We start from the raw sequence: 6953 nt of genomic DNA, 5'->3' as shown, positions 1-6953 counted from the left end.
GGTGGCAAGAAGGCAGGGGATCCTCTGCTTCTCATGGAGCCTCCATCTGCTGCCTTTGCCTCAGGGACGGCAGGGTGCGGCTCCACAAATCTATCTCCCTCTCACACTCCCGGATACTCCTCAACCTTTCCACTTCCTCCTTCAGCTCTGCCACCAGGCCAAGCAGATCATCCACCTGGTCACAGTGCACACAGGTGGTGTCTGTGCTGCCCTCCGGTACAACTGACAGGCTCAGGCACTCCCTGCAGCCAGAGACCTGGACAGCTGTATGCTTGCGCGTGAGCTCCTCTGGGTCGCCCACATTCCTTCTGGCGACAGCTTTCAGCTGAGTGGAAACCATAGCTGGTCCTCTTCTCGGAAGCTGACGATTACTAATTGAGTTGGCCTCTAGAGCCAGGAGGGGATCTGCACCCCCACCTGCTCGCCTTCCCTGCACGCCCTGCCTGCATGAACTGCCACACAAACTGCCGCGCCACGCCCTTCTGATGCAAAAGAAGTTTGGAACTGGAAAGTCATGATCTTGGTCAAATGTTGTACTAAAGGCAATGTTTTACTTTTCTAATGATTATTCTCCAGAGCCTAATCTTTCAAGGGTACAGCATAGGTCTCATCCCTAAAATATTGTAAATTCTCCAAAAATGTTGGCTACTGATGGCAGCTTAACCAAATGTAAACTTCAGGGACTTTCCAGCTTTTCTCAATGGCCCTCTGGGAACAAACTACACTAATCACACACTGAGCAACAGCCAACTTAAATGTGCATAGATTGGCACTGAATGACCAGAGATGCTACTTTAAAAAGTTGGAGGGAACAAAACAAAAAACTAGTAACTGCTTTTTATACAGAAGAGCTCTCAGCTGGTGAGGTAAAATGAAACAAAAGAAGTCAAGATAATGATCTCTGCCTGATAAATGTTAAGTGAAGGGTCACTCTGTGAATCTAACAACACATTTCTTGATTCTCTGGACACAAAAGCGCATGTTGCAGAGACACCTGAGTTAATCTGGATGGAGTCAGTGAGATCTAGACATCTTAACCCCTTACCAGTGGATTCAAGGACAGGCAGCATCCCCAGGAAAAGGCATGCAGAGACAGTGAGGGGAAACTTGTGTGTGGAAAAATGGTGTAGAAATCTGGACCTACTAAGGCATGAAGTATTGCTAATTTTGTCAAGGCAGGCTTTGCAATAGAAAGATTGTTAAGAAACATAGGGAAGTAGCTAAAAATGGCCACATCTCAAGGATACTGAAGCAAAGCTGATAAGCTACAATCTGCTTCTCCACATGTTTCTCCTTTTTCTTCAGCCTTCTCAAGAATTTTCTCCTGGAAACTCCACAACAATGGTGTATTTTGAAGAGCAGAGAAGATAGAAAACAACCTTTGGATTAAACAAAGTTCAATATAATTTCTCCTTAAATCCAAAAGGAAAAAGTTCTGAATCAAAGTACTTTTCTTTAAAGGAAACTGACCTGTACAAGGAGATTTATTAGGAAATGTCACATTGAAGGATACTAAAATGATTAGACAAGCTTGATTCATGTCACCATTTTGTGTGGAATTAAGCTCCCAAATCATTATTTAGCAAAGAAATATCTTTTACTTTGATAAACCAGATTAAGTGTGCATCCTCCCCATGAACATATTTGTTTCCTCTTCTGGGGGTTTAAATGTCAGGAAAATGTTTGGAGGAAGAATGAGGACCTCATTACCAACTTTGTTGGTCTTCATGTTTAAAACCTTTTTTCCCATGCTTAAACCAAAAAACTAGTCAAACCCTCGGACTAAAAGCAGAAGCATCACATAAGTATGCTACGATCTGTTCTCTCATTTAATATTCAAGAGACTAGGCTGGTTGAAATCCTCAGTGTGAACCGTCCATTTCCTATTTTGTGAGGCTTTCCTTCACAGCGGGAACTTTATAGCGTATACTACAAAATAAAAAATACCACGGCGATGCACTGAAATGCAGTAGACTGGTATAAATTTCCTCTGCTAATTCAAACATTTCAACATTTCAAAATGTTTAAATGAGTTCACTTTGTACACTGAGGCTGACAACCTTTGCATATAAACTCTGTATCATACAACCACTGGCACAGGGCTGATCAGGTTGAAATGCATATTGCTGCTTGATTTAATACAGTACAGTTCCAGTAATAATGGAAATGGAACCGTACACTTGTTCTCTTTCTTCAGTTGAGGTTTTTGATTGTAATGCTTTTGGAAATATAACCTGTAATCTTTTTTTCCATATCAGAGCCAATTATTAATTATTTCCTTTTGGTAACAATTTCTGAGTGTGGGCAGATTGTGGATGTGAGCCAGGCTACATGCCAGGCATTTTGGTGAGATTCACCTCATCTAAAATTAGATGTCCAGATAAGAAATACCTGTCTCCCCTCTATATTACCATCTCATAATCAGTCAAGAGAAAAAATACATTCCAGAGGAAGATTCATCCTGTCCTGTGAGAAATACCTGATATAAGCCAGATGGGAAGTTCTAGAAGGCCTTTCTTTTTTTGTTGTGGCAGACTGTGAAACCAAAGGTCTTTAAATCCAGGATCCAGAGAACTGAGGATTTAAACTAGGGTTTAACTGGGATTTTAACAAGTGGGGCTAGAGCTTAAACCATCAACTAAATTCTGCTCTTAATATAAATTGTAAATATACCAATAAACACATATAGAAATATCAGAATTATGGTCACTGATAATTAAAACTCTGTTAGATCATTAATGCATATAGGAATGTCTGTGCGAATGTCTGTCTTACTAAAAGAATTGTTAGATCAGTTCCTGAGTTCATGCAAAAAGATGTTTCTACTTCTGATGTCTGGTCCTCCATGATATTGCTCCAAGTATGATTTTTTTCCTGTGAATGCACATTATTATTATAAGGCACAACATTCCACAAGAATAGTTCATTCCAGAAGTACTTTCCACACCTTTCTTTAAAAATACTTGAAGGGAAAGACAGGATTCTTCAGTTACTTTGTTTTTGTAGAATGAATTATTGGTACAGATTGAGAACCAAGGCCATTTTTGACAGAGCACATTTGTAGTGGAGATGAAAGTTTTTGTTTGTCCTGTATAGAAATCATATAAGATGTTTTGCCGTGTCTAAATAATCACTCAGAGAAGAGAAAATTGAGTTATTAAAAAATCTGTGCTCACTGAAGTTTGGAAGGAGATGAGTATTCTCTCAGAGGTGGTCAGTTGTACTTTTCATGGTTATGACATTCTACCAAGCATACAATATTAGAAGAAACTTGCCATGGCTATCTCAGTCATGATAGGAAGTGTGCAGCTGATGTTTTCTTTTCACCTATTATTTTTAATATGAAAGAACTATAGAACTACTTTACGTGTCATTCCTGTCTTTGTCTGTCAACAAGTGGTGACAATTATCTTCTGGATATGAAAAATCATGATCAAATATTGCCAGCTGAGAGTTTACTCTGCACAATTTTTGTGAATTAAGCAATGAATAATACAGGGGGTTTTTTAACTATTCATTCACTTGTGGCTTCTAAGGCAAATTGTAAATGCTTACAATGGAAAACAACTTGTTAGACAATAAGCCAACATTCGATTGCTCCTTGCAGTAAATGACTGGACAAGATTTCATCTGAGTAGATAATCTAATTATTACCACCCTATTTTGACTGTGGACATTTCTACTTGCTTTTGAACAGATATTTCAATTCTTTCCTAATCCAGTTTATTTGTTCTGTGTGTGAGTCCTGTAGGAGAGACCTTTCATGCACAATGATGTCAAATGTTTCCACCCCTTGAGGTCCGCTGCACAATAGATTGGTTCTTGCGGATTTGTGGTTACTGCGATCAAGCAATGTTTGTGGTGTCCAAATAGCAAACAACATCAATTATATGTACATACTTGTGTTAATAACAGAATAAATAAGTATTTGGTCCCAAGATGTCAGCCATCATATTTTTAACTTACTGATTTCTTGCAAGCTGATTAATAAGAATGTCTCAAAAAAACCCCAAACCCTGGTTTTCTCTGACAGTAGTATTTTGCATTCTGAATTTTGCCCTCTTTAGGACCTTTCATGAAACCCAAATATTATTTGAGCTTATGCACATGAGAAGCTGCTCTTGAGATCATTTTTCCTCCCCGCAGTCGCCAAGAGAAGCACTTCTTTCTGTATCAAGGACATTTTTGTTGAATGTTGATCTTGGAAGTGATTATATGAAAGAGAAACAATTCATAATATGTGGATATCCATATGAGTGTGACTGAAATGGCAGCTGGATTTTATGCAGAGCTCTGACTACAATATTATACAACATCCACTTCATATTTAGAATTAATCAAGCTCTACTTGAGAATATTGGTGGAGAAAAAGAAAAGAAAATTATTGTACGTGTAATTTTTCTGAATATAATTCTCTGTTTGCTTTCTCTCCAGCTTTGTACTGTTCTTCAATTGCTTTGCTGCAGTTTGGAAGGATGTACCATAAATAATACATCAACAATTATGACAAGAGTTTTGTAAAGTAGTTACGTGACATATCTTTTTTCTTCATCAGCAAATAAAAGTAGAAAAATAATACCCATTTTGTTTCCTGTTATATTTGTGTTATTTTGTAAAACTCAAAGTACAATGCTAGAGCAGAAGTTCTAATTCCAAATGAGAGTTCTAATTCCAAATGAATCCAATTTTCACTTTTTTAACCTCACATGAAGATATGTCTAGTATCACTCATGACAAAACATTTAATGAATACTAAAATAAATATATTATGATGTCCATTTGCCAATTAAAACTATTAAATAAATCTGAGCTTTACAATAGCAGGCTATTACAGAAATCAGAAATTATTACATACAATGCAACTGAGTGTAGCTGGTAAGGTTACAAAAATAAATTTCAACATATTTGGGACCAGCAACTGGAAAAAATCTGAAGTTTTTGAAGTATTTTCACTCATAAGTTTCTTATATTTCAGGAACAGGGCTGTGAACAGTTGTTCATCCAAATTATTGGAAAAAAACAGCTTGCATATAAAATGAAATTAAATCTCTCAGCTTTAAAGACAGTCCTCAAAGAGAAATCAGTACATGTTGAAACTGTGATGGAAAAACTAATGGTGGATCAAGAAAATGCTGATCAGGTACAAAGAATTGTCTTGTATTATTTATTTATGAGATAACATATTACTGCTCAATAACTAACAGCTGAAATTTTATATTTAAGGATCAGTAATTCTAGGTAATATGTTTTTCTTTATGTGACATAGTAGAAGAGAAAGTCAACAATACAAGAGTAAGCATTGGCATGGGAGTCTGGGAGGGAAAGGCAGCTAGATACCATATCACCTCTCTGTGCTGCTGTTTTCATCAGCATGACTGTTCCTGTGAAAGGATGACAGATTTCAGAATGCTGCTTTCAAAAAAATTTCACATTATCTTCAATATGTGTTCTTTACTGGGGTTGCCAGTAAATAAATGCTGTTGGAGCATAACAGGCAGTGAGGTACACAGGACTTGGCTTGGCCTGCATATCCTTTGTAGTTGTTATGTTGGGGACAGTGGGGTGAATTCTAGCCAGGACATTTAAGCTCATTAAAATCTTAGCTGCAATGTGCAGTGGTGGCAGAACTCCACAGACACTTAAAAGAACAAGATCATTTGAAGTGATATTGTATAGATTATTCATTAGCAAGATAAAAATATCAAGATAAGCGTATATAATTGTTATATATTGAAAAACAAAGTAGAGGAATTTTCTTCTGTAAAGGATCCTGTAGCTTTCTTGTATGTGCCTCTTCTTGCATTCAGCCCAAGTTGCTACCTGCTAGCCTCTGTGGGTTTGGGAATAACCAGAAAAATCCTCAACAAGAAATAATTTACAACAAGGAAAAGCTATTTACAATATGTAGATTTGTTTTTAAAAAATCCATAGTTTTGGGGGGTTTGTTTTGGTTTTTTTTTTTTCAACTAGCCCTTACCTACATCTTTTTTTTCAATGTGTCTGTGTAGTGGGGATTTGACTGGCTGTCCCCAAGCTTGAGGAAATTCACCTGTGTTGAGTCAGGCTGAATATGAAAAAGGACACATAGGAGAAAGTTGCAAGATCAGCTAAGGGTCATTCTTTTACATTGTCCAGCATATAACCACTAAATATTCTCATCTTGCTAATATTATTCTGAAATTCATAACCTGCACCTTTTTTGTTTTGTGTAATACTGTTCTCTTCTATTTCCATGGTCTTATATGCATGGACACATGCTCACATAAAGTGTACAACAAAATTTTCTTTTGATATTTCCCACCAGCTAACAAGCATGAGAGCTGCTAATGCTGCAAAATAACAGCATTCTATCCTAATCCTCATGTCAGTTTTTCAGTACTTAATGGGTGGCTACAAAGGGGATTGTCTCTTCACAAAGCACCACATGGAGAAGGCAAGGGGCAACAGGCGCAAGTTGCACCAGGAGAGGTTTCATCTTGATATAAGAAAGATATTTTTCACAGTGAGAACAATTAATCACTGGAACAACCTCCCCAGGGATGTGGTAGAGTCAAGATGCGACTGGATGGGGTGCTAGATAATGTCATCTAGGCTCCCTTTCCCTTGAAAGGTTGGACCAGATGATCTTTAGAGGTCCCTTCCAACCTGGGCTGTTCTATGGTTCTATATTTCTAAGTCTCCAGTGGCTGCTGCTGTGCATGTGGAAGAAAGTAATAACTGTTTCCTATCTCTCTCTGTACACTCTAAGTGGAGTAGTGAACATTAACAGTGAAGAACAAACTCTTTTAAAAAATACTTCATTTTGAAAAGTCTTGACTGCATATTTAATTTCAGGTGTGTTGTGTTGTTCAGGAAGATGAAGCTATTGCTAAAGTGAAAGCAGAAGAGACTCAAGCAATAGCTAAAGATACTCAGAGAAACTGGGATGAAGTTGTCCCAGCTTTAGAGGCTGT

At 37.6% G+C, this 6953-nt stretch overlaps 1 pseudogene; it reads left to right on the top strand.

The window, feature by feature from the left end:
• Window positions 1-6953, top strand: part of LOC103895141 — a 60013-nt pseudogene that overhangs the window by 48024 nt on the left and 5036 nt on the right.

The sequence above is a fragment of the Aptenodytes forsteri genome, unplaced genomic scaffold (assembly GCF_000699145.1).
Source record: "Aptenodytes forsteri isolate BGI_AS27 unplaced genomic scaffold, ASM69914v1 Scaffold224, whole genome shotgun sequence".
In the NCBI taxonomy this organism is placed as follows: domain Eukaryota; kingdom Metazoa; phylum Chordata; class Aves; order Sphenisciformes; family Spheniscidae; genus Aptenodytes; species Aptenodytes forsteri.
The sequence above is the reverse complement of the archived record's forward strand: the minus strand, read 5'-3'. Positions and strand labels throughout refer to the sequence as shown.